Source organism: Felis catus, chromosome C2, assembly GCF_018350175.1.
Source record: "Felis catus isolate Fca126 chromosome C2, F.catus_Fca126_mat1.0, whole genome shotgun sequence".
In the NCBI taxonomy this organism is placed as follows: domain Eukaryota; kingdom Metazoa; phylum Chordata; class Mammalia; order Carnivora; family Felidae; genus Felis; species Felis catus.
Genome location: NC_058376.1, coordinates 122530090 through 122550724, shown reverse-complemented (window position 1 = coordinate 122550724; position 20635 = coordinate 122530090).

Below are 20635 nucleotides of genomic sequence, written 5' to 3'. Positions count from 1 at the left end.
TGGCCAATTATAAATAAAATGAAGAAGGTTACTCATGCACTGGTCAAATAAATATGGGCATGTGAAGTTTTAAATTACAGAAGTAACTTTAATTCAGGTAAGTTCAGCAGCCCTTGCTAACTGCCTCTTCTGTATCCAGTCCCACATTCTCACTGACAGAACAATTCAAACCATCCAGTCTCCCAGCCCGGGCTGCTAAACATGACCACTTCACTCAGTTCTGGCCAATAAGATGGAGCTGGGGAAGACCCTGGGGAAGATATTCTTGCCTGAATCTCAAAACAAGGCTTTAGGGGCCCATGGGTAGCTCATTTGGTTAAGTGTCTGACTCTTGATTTTGGCTCAGGTCATGATCTCACTACTGTGAGATCGAGCCCCACACTGAAGCCTGCTTGGGATTCTCTCTCTCTCTCTCTCTCTGCCCTTCTTCCATTTGCTCATGCATGCACATGCTCTCTCAAAATAAACAAACACTTTTTAAAAACTTAAAAATTTTTTTAAAAAACACAAAAAAATAAGGCTTTGTAAGTAGGTAGCCTTTGCCTTTCCTGTTCTTCCTGACTGCTGCCAGAACATGAGTGAGAAGCTCTGAAGGACAGCAGCCACCTTGTAACCACACAACACCCAGCTCACGGCGGAGGCGGGCATGCCGAGGGTGACAGTATGGAGCCATGCAAAGAAGCCTGAGCTCCTGGCAGCTGTGCTGAGCCACAGCTACAGCCTGGATCCCTACTGCCTCCCTTTAGAACCCCAGCTTTTTGTGATCTGTTCAGCCAACTCAGTTGAGTTTCTCTTATTTGCTGACAAACGGGTTCCTGATACCATACAGTAGTCTTTCTGCTCCTTTTCAAATACAAAGAATACTGTTTTTAGAACATAGCTGTGAACTTAATGCTCTATAATTTACATAAATGTTCTATAATTTATAGTTTTAAAATGATATTAAGAGATTATAAGTCTCAAAGAGAGAGCAAGACATTGTCTGATAAGTAAGGGCTTCTCCTAAATACGCAATATAAAATATAGGTAATTGAAGGTCTAAAACCTCATTTGTAAAAATGTATTTTAAGAACTTCTTTCAGAAGAGATTGCTGGGAAGATGGCAGAGTAGGACAACCCTAAGCTTACCCTGTCCTATGGACATGACTAGATAACACTCATATCAGTGTCAACAACCCAGAAAATCACCTGAAGACTGGAAAACAAACCCCACACGCTAAATGTCAAGAAGATGTCACACTGAACAGAGCAGGAAGGGTGGGGATGCACTGAGAACTAAAGGGACCCCGGGGACTGTTCCCAGGAGGGAGGAACCCATGGGCAGGGACAGTGGAGAGAAATAGACTGTCACACTGGAAAGCCCACAGAGGGAAGACAAAACCCGTAACATTTGGCCATGAAAACAGAGGAGCTGAACTTAATGAGCTCTTAAAGCCGGCAGGACTTAAAACCTGGAATTTTACAAAAATCACCCTTGCTCAGCTCTGGGAGAGCCGGGAGGGCAAGAAGAAATGGAGTCGCTGCTCTTAAAGAGGTAACAAAACAAATATCCCCACAGAAACACAGCACAGAAGTAGCAGTTTGAAAAACGTGTGGGGCATAGAGAAGGGAGAGTTGTTTATTAATCTCAAAGCTAGTCCTAGAGGGATACAGATCATTAGGAGACTCCTCCGGGAACAAAGGAGAAGGCCAGTTTGATTTCCCTCCCCTGCCCCACAGTATAAACACAGCCAAGTGCAGGAACCACCACAGTACCAACACTTGCTACCTAACTTTGAGTCCTGCCACACCCCACCCTACTTTGGTCCTCCTCCAATCTGGCTTGCCTCAGCCCTGGTGCTGCCGGTTCCTTTCCTCAGAACACCAGTGCAAATCTTTGTAACACCACACTTCCCTCCCCCACACACTTTGCAGAATGATGCCCTCCAATATATTCTTGGCTGGAGCCCATCCAAAGTGGTTGCATACCCTGGCAGTGTGCAAGCAGCCCCAAAAGTGACTAGACCACTTCAAAGTGACTCCTACCCTGGGGAGAGGGCAAGAACCATACATACCAGTCCTACTCCTGCCCCAGCAGTGGACTGCCCCAGCAAAAAGCTGGTCTGACTACAGGCCCTGCCCACCAAACAAACCTTCTCAGACAACAACACAGGGCAAATGCCCTGCAGTTTGGTTCTACTGCACCTCTGGAAAATGCCTGGTATGACTCAACTCAAGGCCAAGGAGGCCCTAGACTGGTCTACTAATACCACAGAGACCAAGACTGCACACAAAGGCAAAGAGAGCCACTTCAGACAACTGGACTGAAGGAAAAAAAAAAAAAAAACAGTTCAGTCACAATAGCAGGGCACAAGCAACACATAGAAGTGACACCCCCAAAGCACCAGGTCCTGGTGAACAGGGGACACTTCACTGTAGAGCACTACAGGACCTCTTTTTCATAAGACCAATACTTTCAAGAGGAAGAGACATAGCTGACTTTCCTAACACAGAGAAACAGACATAGAGATTTAGACAAAATGAAGATACAGAGGAGTATGTCCCAAATGGAAGAACAGGACAAAAACACAGCATGAGACCTAAGTGAAACAGAGAGAAGTAATATGACTGATAGAGTCATTAAAACAATGATCACCAAGATACTCAATGGACATGAAAAGACAGTGGAGAACATCAGTGAGACTCTCAAAGAGATTAAAAAAAAAGAACCAATCAGAGACAAAGAATACCAGAAATGAAACTAAAGATACACTGGATGAAAAAAAATAGTAGACCAGAAGAAGCAGAATAAAGGGTCAGCAAACTATAGGACCAAGAAATAAAAAGTAATCAAGCTAAACAGATGAGAGGAAAAAAAACTGCAAAATGAGAGTAGACTCAGGAAATTTTGCAACACCATCAACATAATAACATTTGCATTATAGGGATCCCAGAAAGAGAAGAGAGAGAAAAGGGAGAAAGTTTACTTGAAGAAATAATAAATGAAGTTTTCCCAAACCTGGATCTCCTCCAGATCCAGGAGATAGAAACCCAAACAAAATCAATCCAAGGAGGTATACTACAAGTCACAGTAATTAAAATGGCAAAAAGTAGTGATAAAGAGAAAAATTTTAAAACAGCAAGAATAAGAAAACAGTTACATACAACAGAAAACCCAAAAGGCTATCAGCTGATTTTTCAGCAAAAAGTGTGCGGGCCAGAAGGGAGTGACATGATATATTCAAGGTGCTAAAAGGAAAAAAAAAAAAAAAACCTGCAACCAAGAATACTCTATCCAGCAAGGCTATCATTCAGAATAGGAGAGAAAGAGTTTCCCCAGGCAAACAAAAGTTGAAGGAATTTATGATGACTAAACCAGCACTACAAGAAACGTGAAAGCAGATTCACTGAGTAGAAAGTAAAGACCATAAGTAGAAGTAATAAATGTAGGAAGCACAAAAGTAATAAAAGTAAGTATATCTATTAAGATCAGTCAAGGGGCTCACAAAATACAAGAGTGTAAAGTATGATACCATGTACCTAAAATGGGGGGGGGGGGACGGGGAGGAGTAAAGAATGGGTTCTGACATAAGGAACCATTAAGTTAATATAGATTACTGTATGCAGAAGGCATTATATATAAACCTAATGGTAAACACAAATCAAAAAACCACAACATATACGCAAAAAATAAGGAAAAAGTAATCAAAGTATCTCACTAAAGAAAGCCAACAAACCATGAGAGAAGAGAGCAAGAGAAGAAAGGAACAGAAAATAACTACACAAACAACCATAAAACAAGTAACAAAATGGCAAAGAGTATTATCTATCAATGATTGATATCAATAATATCTATTGTAATTATTATCTATAATTATCTATCAATAATTACTTTAAATGTAAGTGGATTAAATGCTTCAGTAAAAAGGCACAGCGTGATGGAATGGACTTAAAAAAAAAAAGAAGACCCATCCATATGCTGCTTACAAGAGACTCATTTCAGACTGAAAGACACACACAGATTGCAAGTGAAGGATGGAAAATCATTTATCATGCAAATGGAAGTAAAAAGCAAGCTGGGGTAGTAACACTTATATCAGACAAAATAGACTTTATTTTTTTTTAGTCTTAATTATTTATCTTGAGAGAGAGGGAGAGAGTACAATCTTGGGAGGGGTAGAGAAAGGAAGAGACAGAATCCCAAGCAGGCACCCTGTCATCAGCACAGAGCCTGATTCGGGGCTTGAACCCACAAACCATGAGATTGTGACCTGAGCCGAGGTCTGGAGTCAGACACTTAACTGACTGCGCCACCCAGACACCCCTTGAACAAAACAAACTTTGAAACAAAGACTGTAGGGGCACCTGGGTGGTGCAGTCAGTTGAGCATCTGACTTTGGCTCAGGTCATGATCTCATGGTTCTTGAGTTAGAGCTCTGCATTGGGTTCTGGGCTGACAGCTCAGAGCCTGGAGCTTGCTTCATATTCTGTGTCTCCCTCTCTCTCTGACCCTCCCTCGTTCTCGTTCTCATTCTCTCTCTCTCTCTCTCTCTCTCTCTCTCTCTCTCTCTCTCAAAAATAAATAAACGTTAAAAAAATTATAAAACAAAGACTATAACAAGGGACAAAGAAGGACATTATATAATCATAAAGGAGATGATCCAACAAGAAGATAGAACAATTGTAAATATTTATGCACCCAACATAGAATCACCCAATACATAAAGCAGCTAATAACAAACATAAAGGAAATAAAGTAGAGTAACAGAAAAATAGCAAGGGACTTTAACACTCCTTTTACCGTCAATGGACACATCATCCAAATAGAAAATCAACAAGGAAACAGTGGCTTTGAATGACACATTGGACCAGATGGATCTAACATATATTCAGAACATTCCATCCTAAAACAGCAGAATACATATTCTTTTTAAGTATACATGAAACATTCTCCAGAATAGATCATATACTAAGTCACAAAGAAAACTTTATCAAACTCAAAAAGATCCAAGTGACACCATGCATCTTTTCTGAGCACAATGTTGTGAAACTAGTAACCAACCACAAGAAAAATTCTGGAAAGACCACAAATTCATGGAGGTTAAATGCCATACTACTAGGAGTGTCTGGGTGGCTCAAATGGTTGAGCATCCAACTCTTGATTTCGGCTCAGATAATGATCGTAGGGTTGGTGAGATCGAGCCCTGCGTTGGGCTCTGTGCTGACAGTGCAGAGCCTACTTGGGATTCTCTCTCTCCCTCTCTGTCAAAATAAATAAACAAACATTTAAAAAATACCATACTAGTAAACAATAAATGGGTCAACCAGGAAATAAAAGAATAAAACTATACACAGAAACAAATGAAACATAATGCTCCAAAATCTTTGCGATGCAGCAAATGCTACTCTAAGAGGGAAGTTTATAGCAATACAGGCCTACCTCAAGAAGCAGTAAAAATCTCAAATAAACAACCCAACATTACACCTAAAGGAGATAGAAAAACAACAAACAACCCCAAACCAGCAAAAGGAAGGATAAAATAAAGATGAGAGAAGAAATAAATGAAATAGAAAATAAAAAAATAGAATGGATCAATGACACCAGGAACTGGTTTTTTGAAGAGATCAACAATATTGAAAACTTTTAGCCAAACTCATCAAAAGGGGGGGGGGGGATTCAAATAAAATCAGAAATGAAAGAGGGGAAATAACCAACAAAATAAAAATACAAAGGCTTGTAAGAAAATACTATAAAAAATTATATGCCAACAAATTGGACAACCTAGAAGAAACTTATAAATTCTGAGAAATATAGACCCTCCCAAAATTGAATCAGGAAAATATAATTTTAACATGCCAATTATCAGCAAAGATATTGACTGAATCAGTAATCAAAAAATTACCAAAATTAAAGTCCAGGACCACACAGCTTCACAAGTGAATTCTACCAAACTTTTAAAGAAGAGTTAATACTTATTCACAAATTATTCCAAAAAAAAAAATAGAAGACAAAGGAAAAATTTGAAATTCATCCCATGAGCACAGCATTACCCTGATACCAAAACCAGTTAAAGATACTACAAAAAAGAGAACTACAGGCCAATATCTCTGATAAACAGAGACATAAAAATCCTCAACAATATATTAGCAAACCAAATCTGCCACTACAGATTAAAAAAAAAATCATTCCCCACAATGAGGTGGGATTTATTCATGGGATGCAAGGGTGATTCAATATTCACAAATCAATTAATGTGAGATGATACATCACATCAACAAGCGAAAGGATAAAAACTATATTATCATTTCAATAGAAGCAGAGAAAGCATTTGACAAAGTACAACATCCATTCACAGTGAAAAACCCTCAATAAAGTAAGTGTAGATGGAAGATATCTCAACTTAATAAAGGTCATACAGGAAAAACCCACATCTAACATCATACTCAATGGGGAAAACATGAGACTTTTCCCCTAAGATCAGAAGTGAGAAAAGGATGTCCATTCCCACGACTTTTACTCAACAGAGTACTGGAAGTCCTAGCCACAGCTATCGGATAGGAAAAATGAATAAAAGTCATCCAAATTCGTAAGGAAGAAGCAAAACTTACACTATTTGCAATGGCATGATACTATACAGGAACCCTACAGATTCCTCCCCAAAACTACTAGACTGATAAATGAATTCACTAAAGTCACAGAATACAAAATCAATGAATACACAGAATACAAACTGCACAGAAATCCAATGCATTTCTATACACTAAAAATGAAGTAGCAGAAAAAGAAATTAAGAAAACAATCCCACTAACTGCACCAAAAAAACTGGAGATACCTAAGAATAAACCAAGTAGGTGAAAGACCTGTCTGAAAACTATAAAACACTGAAGAAAGAAATTGAAGAGGACACAAAGAAATGGAAAGACATTCCAGTCTCATGGATTGGAAGAATAAATATTATTAAAATGTCCATACCACCCAAAGCAATCTACAGATTTAACACAATCCCTATCAAAACATCTACATTTTTCACAAAACTAGAATAAACAATTCCAAAATTTATATGGAACCACAAAGGACTCTGAACAGCCAAAGCAAGCTTGAAAAAGTAAAGCTGGAGATATCACAATGCCAGACTTCAAGTTATGTTATATTACAAAGCTACAATAATCAAAACAGTCTGGTACTGGCACAAAAACAGACACATAGATCAACAGAACAGAATAAAGAGGCCAGTAATAAACCCACAATTAGAGGGTCAATTAGTCATCAACAAAGGAGGCAAGAATACACAATGGGGAAAAGGCAGTCTCTTCAACAAATGGTGCTGGGGAAACTGGCAACTACAGGCAAAAGAATGAAACTGGACTACTTTCTTATACAATACACAAAAATAAACTCAATATGAATTAACAACCTAAATGTGAGACCTGAAACCATAAAAATCTAGAAAAAAACATAAACAGTAATTTCTCTGTTGGCCATAACAACATCGTTATAGACAGGTCTCCTGAGGCAATGGAAACAAAAGCAAAAAACAACTAATGGGACTACATCAAAGTAAAAAGTTTCTGCACAGCAAACAACCAACAAAACTAAAATACGACATACCGAATGGGAGAAGATATTTGCAAATGATATCAATAAAAGGTTAGCATTAAAAATATATAATTAAGATATACCTCTCAATACCCAAAAAACTAATAATCTAATTAAAAATGAGCAGAAAACATGAACAGACATTTCTCCATAGTCTTCTTTTAGAAGATATAAAGATGGCCAACAGACACATGAAAAGATGCTCGACATCACTCATCATCATGAAAATGTGAATCAAAACCACAATGAGATACCACCTCATACCTGTCAGAATGACTACAAAAAACTCCACAAGAAACAACAAGTATTGGCAAGGTTATGGGGAAAAAGGAACCCTCTTGCACTGTTGGTGGGAATGCAAACTGGTGCAGCCACTGTGGAAGATAGTATAGAGGTTCCTCAAAAAAATAAAAAATAGAACCACCATATGAGCCAGTAATTGCATTACTGGCTACTTACCCAAAGAATAGGAAAACACTAATTTGAAAAGATATATACAACCTTATGTTTATTGCAGCGTTATTTCCAATAGCTAAATTATGGAAGCAGCCCAAGTATCCATCAATAGATAAATGGATAAAGATGTTGTATAGATACAATGGAATATTATTCAGCTATAATAAGGAATGAAATCTTGCCATTTGCAACAACATGGATGGAGCCAGAGAGTGTTCTGCTAAGCAAAATAAGTCAGAGAAAGACAAATACCAATGATTTCATTCATATTTGGAATTTAAGAAATAAAACAAATGAATAAAGGGAAAAAAGACAAACCAAAAAATAAATTATTAACCACACAGAACAAACTGATGGTTACCAGCGGTGAAGTGGGTGGGGGAATTGGTGAAATAAGTGAAGGGAATTAAGAGTACACTTATCTTGATAAACAATGAATAACATACAGAATTGTTTTATCGTGACATTGTACACCTGAAACTAATAACACTGCATGTTAACAATACTGGAATTAAAATAAAGATTTAAAAAAAAAACTTCATTTAAAGAGTTTCCTTAGATGGGACACCTGGGTGGCTGTTAGTTGAGCTTCTGATTCTTCATCTCAGCTCGGGTCATAATCTGACATTTCATGAGTTCAAGCCCCATGTTGGGCTCTGCACGAATAGTGTGGAGCCTGCATGGGATCCACTCTCTTCCTCTTCCTCTATGCCCCTCCCCTGCTCACACACAAGTGCTCTCTCCCTCTCTCAGAAATTTCTCTCTCTCTCCCTCCCTCCTTCCTTCTCTCTCTCTCTCTGAAATAAATAAACTTAAAACAAGTTTCCTTGAAAATAAATATATTCTGACAGGAAAAAAAGAAATACATGCAAGTATTTGTAAAGAGCTGCAAGTTCCTGACACAGGGTTCCTATACCCTTGTATTTTCTTAATAAGAACACTAAGAGCATGTTTTGTTCTTTTTTTCTTTTTAATTTATATCCCAGTTAATTAGCATATAGTGCAATGATTTCAGGAGTAAAATCCAGTGATTCGTCCCCTACATATAACACTCAGTGCTCATCCTAACAAATGCCTCCTTAATGCCCTTTGCCCGCTTAGCCCATCCCCCACCCAAAACCCCTCCAGCAACCTTCAGTTTGTTCTTCTGTTTTGTCTCCCTCCCTGTTTTTATATTATTTTTGCTTCCCTACCCTTATGTTCATCTATTCTGTATCTTAAATTCCATGAGTGAAGTCATATGATATTTGTCTCTCTCTGACTTATTTCATTTAGCATAATACACTCTAGTTCCATTCACAATGTTGCAAATGGCAAGATTTCATTCTTTGTGATTTCCAAGTAATATTCCATTGTATATATATACCACATCTTCTTTATCCATTCATCAGTCAATGGATATTTGGGCTCTTTCCATATTTTGGCTGTTGTCGATAGTGCTGCTATAAACATTGGGGTGCATGTGCCCCTTCGAAACAGCACATCTGCATCCTTTGGATAAGTACTATCCAAATCCTTTGGACAAACTGCTGAGTCATAGGTAGCTCTATTTTTAATTTTTTGCGGAACCTCCACACTGTTTTCCAGAGTATCTGCACCAATTTGCATTCCCACCAGCAGTGCAAAAGTGTTCCCCTATCTCTGCATCCTTGCCAACGTCTGTTGTTGCCTGAGTTGTTAATTTTAGCCATTCTGACAGGTGTAAGGTGGTGTCTCATCGTGGTTTTGATTTGTATTTCCCTGATGAGTGATGTTAAGCATTTTTTCATGTGTCCATTAGCCATCTGGATGTCTTCTTTGGAGAAATGTCTATTCATGTCTTTTGTCCATTTCTTCACTGGATTATTTGGTTTATTGGGTGTTGAGTTTGATAAGTTCTTTATAGATTTGGATACCAACACTTTATCTGATATGTCATTCTCCCATTCCACTGGTTGCTTTTTAGTTTTGCTGATTGTTTCCTTCAATGTGCAGAAGCTTTTTATCTTGATGAGGTCACAAAAGCTCATTTTTGTTTGTTGCTTATCTCTGGAGACTTGTTGAGTACGAAGTTCCTGTGCCCAAGGTAAATGAGATTTTTGCCCATGTTCTCCTCTAGGATTTTGATGGCTTCCTGTCTTACGTTTAGATCTTTCACCCATTTTGAGCTTATTTTTATGTATGGTGTAAGAAAGTGGTCCATGTCATTATTTTGCATGTCGCTGTCCAGTTTTCCCAGCACCATTTGCTGAAGAGACGGTCTTTATTCCATTGGATATCCTTTGCTGCTTTGTCAAAGATTTGCTGGCCATATGTCTGTGGGTCCATTTCTGGGTTCTCTATCTTGTTCCATTGATCTGTGTGTCTGTTTTTGTGCCCGTACAATACTTTCTTGATGATTACAGCTTTGTAATACAGCTTCAAGTCCGGAATTGCCATGCCTCCAGCTTGGTTTTCTTCTTCAGGATTGCTTTGGCTATTTGAGGTCTTTTCTGATTCCATACAAATTTTAGGATTGTTTGTTCCAACTCTGTGGAGAATGCTGGTGTTATTTTGATAGGGATTGCTTTGAACATGTAGATTGTTTTGGTTAGTATCAATATTTTAATAATATTCTTCCAACCCACGACCATGCAGTATTTTTCCATTTTTTTGTGTCTTCTTCAATTTCTTTCATAAGCTTTCTATAGTTTTCAGTGTATAGATTTTTCACCTCTCTGATTAGGTTTATTCCTAGATATTTTATCAGTTTTGGAGCAACTGTAAACTGGATCAATTCGTTGATTTCTCTTTCTGATGCTTCATTATTGGTGTATAAAAATGCAACTGATTTCTGTACATTGATTTTATAACCTGCTGTTTTGCTGAATTCATGAATCAGTTCTAGCAGTTTTTTTGGTGGAATCTTTTGGGTTTCCCACATACAGTATTTGTTGTCTGTGAAGAGTGAAATTTTGACTTCCTCCTTGACAATTTGGATGCCTTTTATTTCTTTGTGTTGTCTGATTGCTGAGGCTAGGACTTCCAACACTATGTTGAATAACTGTGGCGAGAATGGACATCCCTGTCATGTTCCTGACCTTAGGGGGAAAGCTCTCAGTATATCTCCATTGAGGATGATATTAGCTGTGGGTCTTTCATATATAGTTTTAATGATCTTGAGGTATGATTCTTCTATCCCTACTTTCTTGAGGGTTTTTATCAAGAAACAATATTGTATTTTGTTGAATGCTTTCTCTGCATCTATTGAGAGGATCATGTGGTTCTTGTCCTTTTATTGATGTTATGAATCACAATGATTGTTTTGTGGATATTGAACCAGCCCTGCATCCCAGGTATAAATCCCACTTGGTAACGATGAATAATTCTTTTAACGTATTGTTGGATCTGTTTGGATAGTATCTTGTTGAGAATTTTTGCACACATGTTCATCAGGGAAATCGGTATGTAGTTCTCCTTTTCAGTGGAGTCTTTGTCTGGTTTTGGAAGCAAAGCAATGCTGGCCTCATAGAATGAGTTTGGAAGTTTTCCTTCCATTTCTATTTTTTGGAACATCTTCAAAAGAATAGATGTTAACTCTTCTCTAAATGTTTGATAGAATTCCCCTGGAAAGACATCCGGCCCTGGACTCTTGTTTTTTGGGATATTTTTTTATTAGTAATTCAGTTTCATTCCTGGTTACAGGTCTGTTCAAATTTTCTACATCTTTCTGTTTCAGTTTTGGTAGTTTATATGTTTCTAGGAATTTGTCTATTTCCTCCAGATTGCCTGATTTATTGGCATATAATTGCTCATAATATTCTCTCATTATTGTATTTCTGCAGTGTAAGTTGCGATCTCTCCTCTTTCATTTGTGATCTCATTTATTTGGGTCCTTTCCTTTTTCTTTTTGATCAATCTGGCTAGGAGTTTATCAATTTTGTTAATTCTTTCAAAGAACCAGCTCCTGGTTTCATGGATCTGTTTTTGTTTTCTTTTTTCTTTTTTTGTTATCATTGATTTCTGCTCTAATCTTTAGATTTCCCATCTTCTGCTGTTTGGGGGCTTTATTTGCTGTCCTTTTTCCACCTATTTAAGGTGTAATGTTAGGTTGTGTGTCTGAGACGTTTCTTCCTTCTTTAGGAAGGCGTGGATTGCTTACGACCACCTTTGCTGCATCCCAGAGGTTTTGGGCTATCATGTTATCATTTTCATTGGCTTCCATGTACTTTTTAATGTCCTCTGTAATTTCTTGGTTAACCCATTCATTCTTTAGGAGAATGTTCTTTAATCTCTAAGTATTCATGGTCTTTCCAAATTTTTTCTTGTGGTTGATTTCAAATTTCAAAGCACTGTGTTCTGAAAATATGCATGGTATGATCTCGGGTTTTTTTGTTGTGGTTTTTTTTTTTGTTTTTTGTTTTTTTTTTTTTTGTATTAGTTGAGGGTTGATTTGTGTCCTGTATGTAATCTATTCTGGAGAATGTTCCATATGTGTATTCTGCTACTTTAGGATAAAATGTTCTGAATGTATCTGTTAAGTCCATCTGGTCCAGTGCATCATTCAAAGCCATTGTTTACTTGTTAATTTTCTGCTTAGATGATCTGTCCATTGTTGTAAGTGGGTGTTGAAGTCCCCTACTATTATGGTATTATTATCAATGAGTTTATGTTAATTTATGCATTTGGGTGCTTTCACTTTGAGGCACAAATGTTTACAATTGTTAGATCTTCTCAGTGGACAGATCCTTTAATTATGATATAATGCCCTTCTTCACCTCTTGTTACAGTCTTTATTTTAAAATCTAGTTTGCCTGATATAAGTACAGCTACTCCAGCTTTCTTAGCATGATAGATGGTTCTCCATCCCCTTACTTTCAATCTGAAATTGTCTTTAGGTCTAAAATGGGTCTCTTGTAAGCAGCATACAGATGGGTCTTGTTTTCTTATCCATCCATTTCTGATACCCTAAGTCTTTTGATTGGAGCATTTAGTCAAATGATATTTAAAGTACTGAAAGATACAAATTTATTGTCATTGTGTTGCCTGTCGAGTTGGGAGTTTCTGGTGGTGGTCTCTGGTCCTTTATAGTCTTCCTTGCTTTTGGTCTTTTTTGTTTCATCCTTTCTCCGCTCAGAGAGTCCCCCTTAAAATTTCTTGCAGGGCTGGTTTAGTGGTCACAAACTCCTTTAATTTTTGTTTGTCTGGGAAACTCTGTCTCTCCTTCGATTTTGAATAAGAGCCTTACTGTGTAAAGAATTCGTGGTTGCATATTTTTCCAATTCAGCACATTGAATATATCCTGCCACTCCTTTCTGGCCTGCCAAGTTTCTGTGGATAGGTCTGCTGTGATCCTGATCAGTCTTCCCTTATGGGTTAAGGACTTTTTTTCCCTTGCTGCTTTCATGATTCTTTCCTTGCCTGAGTATTTTGTGAATTTGACTATGATATGCCTTGTTGATGGTCAATTTTTGTTGAATCTAATGGGAGTTCTCTGTGCTTCTTGGATTTTGAGATCTGTGTCTTTCCCCAGATTATGAAAGTTTTCCACTATAACTGACTCACATAAACCTTCTACCCCTTTTTCTCTCTCTTCATCTTCTGGAACTCCTAGGATTCAGATGTTATTCTTTTTTAATAAGTCACTGTGTTCTCTAATTCTTGTATTGTGCTCTTCTGCCTTAGTTTCCCTATTTTTTCTGCTTCATTATTCTCCATAATTTTGTCTTCTATATCACTGATTTTCTGCTCTGTTCCATCCACCCTGCCACCATTGCATCCATTTGAGACTGCATCTCAGTTATAGCATTTTTAATTTCATCCTGACTAGATTTCACTTCTTTTATCTCTGCAGAAAGGGATTCTATGCTTTTCAACCCCAACTACTATTATTATCATGATTCTAAATTCTAGTTCAGACATCTTACTTATATCTGTGGATTAAGCCCCTGGCGGTCATTTATTCCTGTTCTTTGTTTTGGGATGAATTCCTTCATTTTGTCATTTTGGAGGAAGAAAAAGAATGAAATAATATAAAAATTAAAGTTTAAAAATTAAAAATACATAAAATCAAATAAAGGAAGGTAGATCCTAGGTCTGTTTTGTTCTGGTTGTTGAAAGAAGCTTGATAGAATAGAGAAAACAGAGAAAGAAAACAAAAAGAAAAAAAGTAGAAAATAAAATAAGATGAAATGAAGTAAAATAGAATGTTAAAAGTTACCAAAAAATTAAAAGTATAGTTAAAGAATCCAAAAAAATTTTAATGGAAAATAAAAATGTTTCTCTTTCTGTATCCAAGAAAAAAAAACAATTTAAAAGCAAAAACAAAAACGTATAGATGAACTAGCAAACAGAATAAAACCTGAATGAAGTTACATCTAGTTTCCCCTAGAACTCAAGCTATGAAGCACTCTATAGTCTATACAATACACAGTCAGAGAGACTTGTGTTGCTCCTCTAGGGCATGTGCTTGGAGAGCACAATTGGGTGGGGCTTGCTGTAATAGTTCCATTCTCCACTAGGTGGTGCTGATTAGCTTACTGGGGTGTATCAGTAATGAGCATGTGCGCTTGTACGTGCATGCCCGGGAGAGGTGAAAATGCTTACACCCAGCTTCCTAGTTTCTGGCCCAGGAACTCTGTGCTCTCACTGACCAGCAATCAAGCACCCCACCCGTCTCAGGCTTCTGTTCACTCCACACTTCCACACTCTCCGTGTCCAAGCCATCAATCACCCTGCCATGCAGCACCTCCCTCCTGAATCTTACCTCATATGGGGCTCTCACTTCTGGGAACCCTGCAGCTTGGACCTGCTCTGACCCTCGGGGGAGTGCCTCTCTGAGCAATGGCCAGGTACCAGCTTGCCCCAGAGAATGCTCGTGCAATCTGCCTGTGGCAGAGGTTCAGAGACTGTGGTTGGGTGCTGGCTGCCTCACAAAACTTTCATGCCATCAGCAGCGGCAAAGGTTCAAAGATTATGGAAAATCACAACACACAGCCAGCACCAGGTTTCACCACACCGAGCATCTTTGTAGAAATACCAGCAAATGTGGCTGCCCTCTAGGGTCTGCTGGGACCTCTGCCTGTGGGGAGGCTGAATGCCCTCCAAGCAGGGAAACTACTTCTCCTGTGTGGCCCATGAACCCCTCAAACCTCACTGCCTGCTCCTGGGGATTTGCCCCTCCTCCCCACCAGAGCACTGCCAGGTATTGGGCTCTGGAATTTCTGACTCTGCTCTTGTCTATTTATAGAGTCCTAACAGTATTGAACCCCCCCTGATTTCTCCTCATCAATGGTTTTAGGGAACAGATTTCTTATTCAGTCCCTGTGAGTGTTTCCATTATTTCTTTCCAGTTACTTTTTGGGGGAGTTCTTTTCCCGTACTCTTCCAGTGTGACAGAGTCTCCCCCCCCTTCTCTGTCCTCCCTTTGCAAAAACAGCTCTCAAACCTCAGTGGCTTCTCCCCCCACCCCAGCTCACCTTTCTGTACTGCATGCCTGCCAAGTTCTATGGCTCAAAGTATGCAGATTTTTGTGTTAATCCTCAGATCAATTTCCCAGGTGTGCAAAATGATTTGGTGCTGATCTAACTGCATTTCAGGGATGAGAGAAGCCAAGAACTTCCAAAGCATGTTTTGTTCTAATATTCGGTCTTGGACCCTGGTTCCTGACACAGGACTCCTAAATCCCTCGGAATTTCCTGGGTGAGAGGATAGTCTTTTGTTCTACTTAGGTAACTTGGTGGGCTCCTGGATGGGAGCTGCTCACCAGAAAGACTGAATAATGATTAGAAGCTTGGAATTTTCACCCCAGTCCCCATCCTCTGGGAAGGGGAGAGGGGCTTGAGATTTGAGTTAATGGTCAATCAAGCTTATGTGATCCTCCATAAAATTCTCAATACTGGGTTCAGAGAGCTTCTGGGTTGGTAAACACACCTGCATGGCAGGAGAGTGGCACACTCCAATCCCAAAGGGCTAAGAGCTCCTGTGCTCAGAACCCTTCCAGGCCTCACCCTCTCTCTTCATCTGGCTGTTCATTTATATGCTTTTCATATTCTAATAAACTTGTAAACCTAACAGTTTCCCAGAGTCTATCAGCCATTCCAGCAAATTATCAAGCCCAAGGAGAGGACTATAGGAACCCTGATTTATAACCAATCAGAAGTACAGGTGACAACCTGGGACTTGTGATTGGCACCTGAAGTTGGGCAGTCTTATGGGACTGAGCCCTCAGCATGTGGGATCTGATTCTGACTCCAAGTAGATGGTGTCTGAATTGAAATGAACTAGGGGCACCTGGGTGGCTCAGTCGGTTAAGCATCCAACTTTGGCTCCAGTCATGATCTCATGGTCGTGGGTTCAAGCCCTGCGTCAGGCTCTGTGCTGACACCTCAGATCCTGGAGCCTGCTTCAGGTTCTGTGTCTCCCTCTCTCTCTGCCCCTCCCCCACTCGCATTGTCTCTCTCTCAAAAATAAATGGATATTAAAAAAAAACATTCAAATTGAAATGAATTACAGGACACCCAGCCAATGTCACAGAGAATTGTTTGATGTATAGAAAACCCACACATGTGATCAGAAGTGTCCTGAGTGTGTGAGTAAAGGAGACCCAAAGGTTGGGGGGGGGGGTTCTCTTTAGATAGGCCAAAAATCTTTTTTAAAAATGATCAAAGTGTCACTTTCAATATTGGAAATGGTAGATTCTGGGCCCAGAAAAGTAAATGAAACTATCACCTAACTTTTCTTAAAAAAAAAAAAAAAAAAAAAAAAAAAAATCTTACCTATGAGCTTTGTTTTCTCTAAATGATTAGGAATTCCCGACATAGAACTTGGTACTGAATGCTTTTCCTTCCAAATAAAAATGTATTGTATAATAAAACTGGGAAATTTAACATTTCACAGTCTAGTAATTTCCTTATAAATTAGAATGAGAAAAAAATCTGTTGGTGAATTAAGTTTTTGTTGAAACTCAATTTCTTATAAGTGACTGTGTTTTATCTCTGTAGTATTTGTGCACTTATTACAGAAAGCAAAGATAGAAACATATCATGACATATTTAAATTATGTTACGATTGGGTTTTACCACAAAAGCAAAATAGCTAAAACTTTTTTACTGTAATTTTCTCAATTTCCTATACTTACTTTCATATAAAAATAATAAAAAATCCTCTAGTTACTCTTAATTAAATTAATATTGGAAAATATATAAGTGGAATGTCAATGTGGTATTACAATTAATATTACAAATATGATGTCAAAATCTAAATTACTAGGGTTTTAAAAAAATAAATTGCTTCCAATGAAACCAGACATTGTAAAATGATACAGATGCATTTCCATTTGTATTTGTTTAGATAATTTGCAACGAAAGTATTTCATGAATACTTGTTCATATTAATTGGAAGGTATTTTCTTATTGTTTTGTTTCTATTTTCCGACCTACATTGGTTTGGGGGACTTTGGATTTATACAATATTGGGTGTGGCAGAGATACACTGCCCACCATATATGGATGTACTCCTCCACATCCCAACTCCTAGGCAGTTAGATGGGGTTGTGTGACTTGTCTGGGCCAAAGAGCTGGTCATCAAAGCAATACATGACCTTCCGGGACAAAGCACTATAGAGCCAGGGCATGATACAACAGCTCTCTTTTTGTCTGTCCGGTGCTTGAGGAAGCCAAGTGTTCCAAATGGTGGAGCTTCAAGATGATGTACCTTCTGTCAGCCTGGATCCCTGAATAGCCTTAGGGGGCCAAACTCCAACGGACCCTATCCCAGATAGGAATTATGACTGGGAAATAAACTTCTGCTGTGTTAAACTACATAGCATTATTCTAATTAACTGAGATAACGAGTATCTATACTCCTCTACACAGAATACAACACAAAACTACTATTCTAAGAGTTAAATATTGTCATTAGTAAATTCAAATGCATGTGCAAAGTAAATTCACATTTTAGGCCACAGAGATACCTACAGGATCATTGTAGGCAAAACCTCAACATTTTTTGTATTTATCCACATTCTCTGCTAGTTTCAGGAAATGTCTGCCTTAGGTACTGAGAACACTATAGTTGTATAGTCCCTCTGAGATAAAAATAAAAAGAGAATGCAAGTAGTAGAAGTAGTTGGCCCCTCCAATCACCAGATGCTGCCAATGTGGAAAATCACATGGAACTGTAAAAAGGAAAACATGCTTGCTGTTATCTGGCTTTCCCCAAGCTCTGCCTCATCCTCTCCTTTTCCAGGTCATGCCCAAATTCAGGAAAACTTCCCTGGAGACTGATCTTTCTCCTACACTTTACCATTTTCTTCCCAGTGTCCTACACACGCTTCTCTTCTCTGCCTTCAGTATTAGTGTTTTCAGGGTTTGGTGCTATGCCCTTGATTCTCTCACCTCCCACTGACTCCTTCGAGGAGCTCATGCCTGCTTCTGGCTTCACTGACTTGCAAAAGTCATCACTAGGGCAGGTTCCTCACCTGTGCGGTGGGTGTGTTTGAAGACCCTTCACGGGGCATCTTTACTCTAAGAACCTCAAGCAGCTCATCATCTTATCTGCTTCTCTTCCTCTGTCCCCTCATTTGACATCACCATCAACCCGAACACCTGGGTTGTTACCCTTGGAAATCCCCACTCATCCAAAGGTTTTTTCCCCCCTCATTCCTTATTCTTTTTCCTAAAAAAAAAAAAAAAAAACTACTCTACTCATATGCAGCCACTCTCCCACAGGCTATGCACCAACCTAGTCTCTCCCCACTCCTTTCCAATTCCACCCTGCTTCAAGTGAGCCTTCTAAATGCAAATCACACCTGCATCTTCCAGTACCTCCCAGGGCCCATCCTCCCTTTACCATGGTCTCTACGTCCTTTGCCATCCCCCCTCTGCTTTTCTTTTGAACCTCTTTCTTCTCCTCTCCTGGCACTCTGAATTCCAGCCATACCAAACTGCTTGTGCATTCTGTACTCTGCAAACACCCATACCTCTGGGCCCTTGCTCTCAATGTGCCCTCTCCCTGAAATGCCTCTCTCGTCTTTTTATCCAGCTAAGCACTGGCCACCATTTGGGTTTCAGCTTGGACACCATATCCTCAAGGATGCCTTCCCTGCCCTCTCTGCTCAGCTAGGTCCTGCCTCTCTGACTCTCCACTGTCCTTGCTTCCCTCTGACACAGATCCATCTTATCACCCTGCGTGGCCGGTCTCCTAGCCTGGCTCCCTTGCTCCCTCCCTCTTGTATGAGCTCCTATGGGCACCTAAGGTGGATTCCCCAACAAAGCTGAGGGTGCTTTCCTCAGTGCTCCTCACTTGCCTGGCCCCTTCCCAAGACCCTGACGGCAGCCTCAACAATGTGTTCTCATGGTCACATGATTTGTCCAAAATAAGATATGTGAACATAATCAGTTAATAATGCTGTCATTCACCAGCTGACTTCCTCTCTGGGTCATTTCCCTTCCTGTAGGTGGCACTGGAGCAGCTGTGCAATCAGTTTAGTGGGTATTTTACAAAAGGGCTGGGTGGTCACTTACTGCCCACTGTGCTGATCCCTCCAGCCTCTTGTACAAAGGCACAAGTCCAGAGATGACATGTATAAACATGATCCACAGCACCTGGGGGTGGAAGAGAAACCAAGTTCAAAATGCACGGAGTAAGAGCTGGTCTCTTAAACACTCTTACAATCACAGGAAGATTACAATTATAAGTAAAGGCTTCATTGCCTATCCACCCTCTCCTCGGCAGTGCTATCCTAGATAAAAATGTCTCTCTTCTCAGAATACACCTAATAATGTTGTATATACAATGATAAAGTTGGCATACATTTTAAAATTATTTGTTATGGGAATGTAACAAAATAAATTTTGTAATTCTTGTGCTATAGGGCACAAACCTGCAGCAATAATACAAACAGAAAACACGTCTATGTAGAAAACAGCTTTATTTAAATGTCCCCGTGAATCAGGGCATATCTTAGTATATCTGACACAATTTCTCCTCTAAAAAATCTGGAAGTTTCAGATAAAACTGCATACAAATTTACCACGGATGCAGGAAAATGGCCTGAAGAAATTTGCCTGGCTAAACTCCTACACAGTCAATGTAGATCGTATAAAAATAAGTTGATTTCACAATTATGCAAATACAAAGTACTAGCATTTAAAAATATATTTGGATTTCTTTGTGTTCCTTAATTACAGATTTTGTGTATTTTTTGAGAAGTAACGATCATTCCAAAACTCAAATACAACAGAAAGGAAGTATCCTAACAGAAGCCAAAAATATCAACTGAAAGACTAGCAGAGGCCTCAAAACGTCTAAACTTTTTTTTTTCCAGCTGGAGAGAGAAAGAGCACACGTGTGCGCACATGCACGCGCAAGTAGGGAAGGGCACAGAGAGAGAATCCCAAGCAGGTTCCCCACCGTCCACACGGAGCCCAATGCAGGGCTCAAACCTATGAGCCATGAGATCATAACCTGAGCTGACGTCAGATGTTTATCTGACTGAGCCACCCAGGAGCCCCAAAATGTCTAAAGCTCTTACATCGCACTAGATTGAAATGCTGACATTCCAAATGAAGATAAGGAAGGCATCATGGTATCCAAAAAGTGCAGATCATGGACTAACAGAAGAGATTAAAAATATATATATAT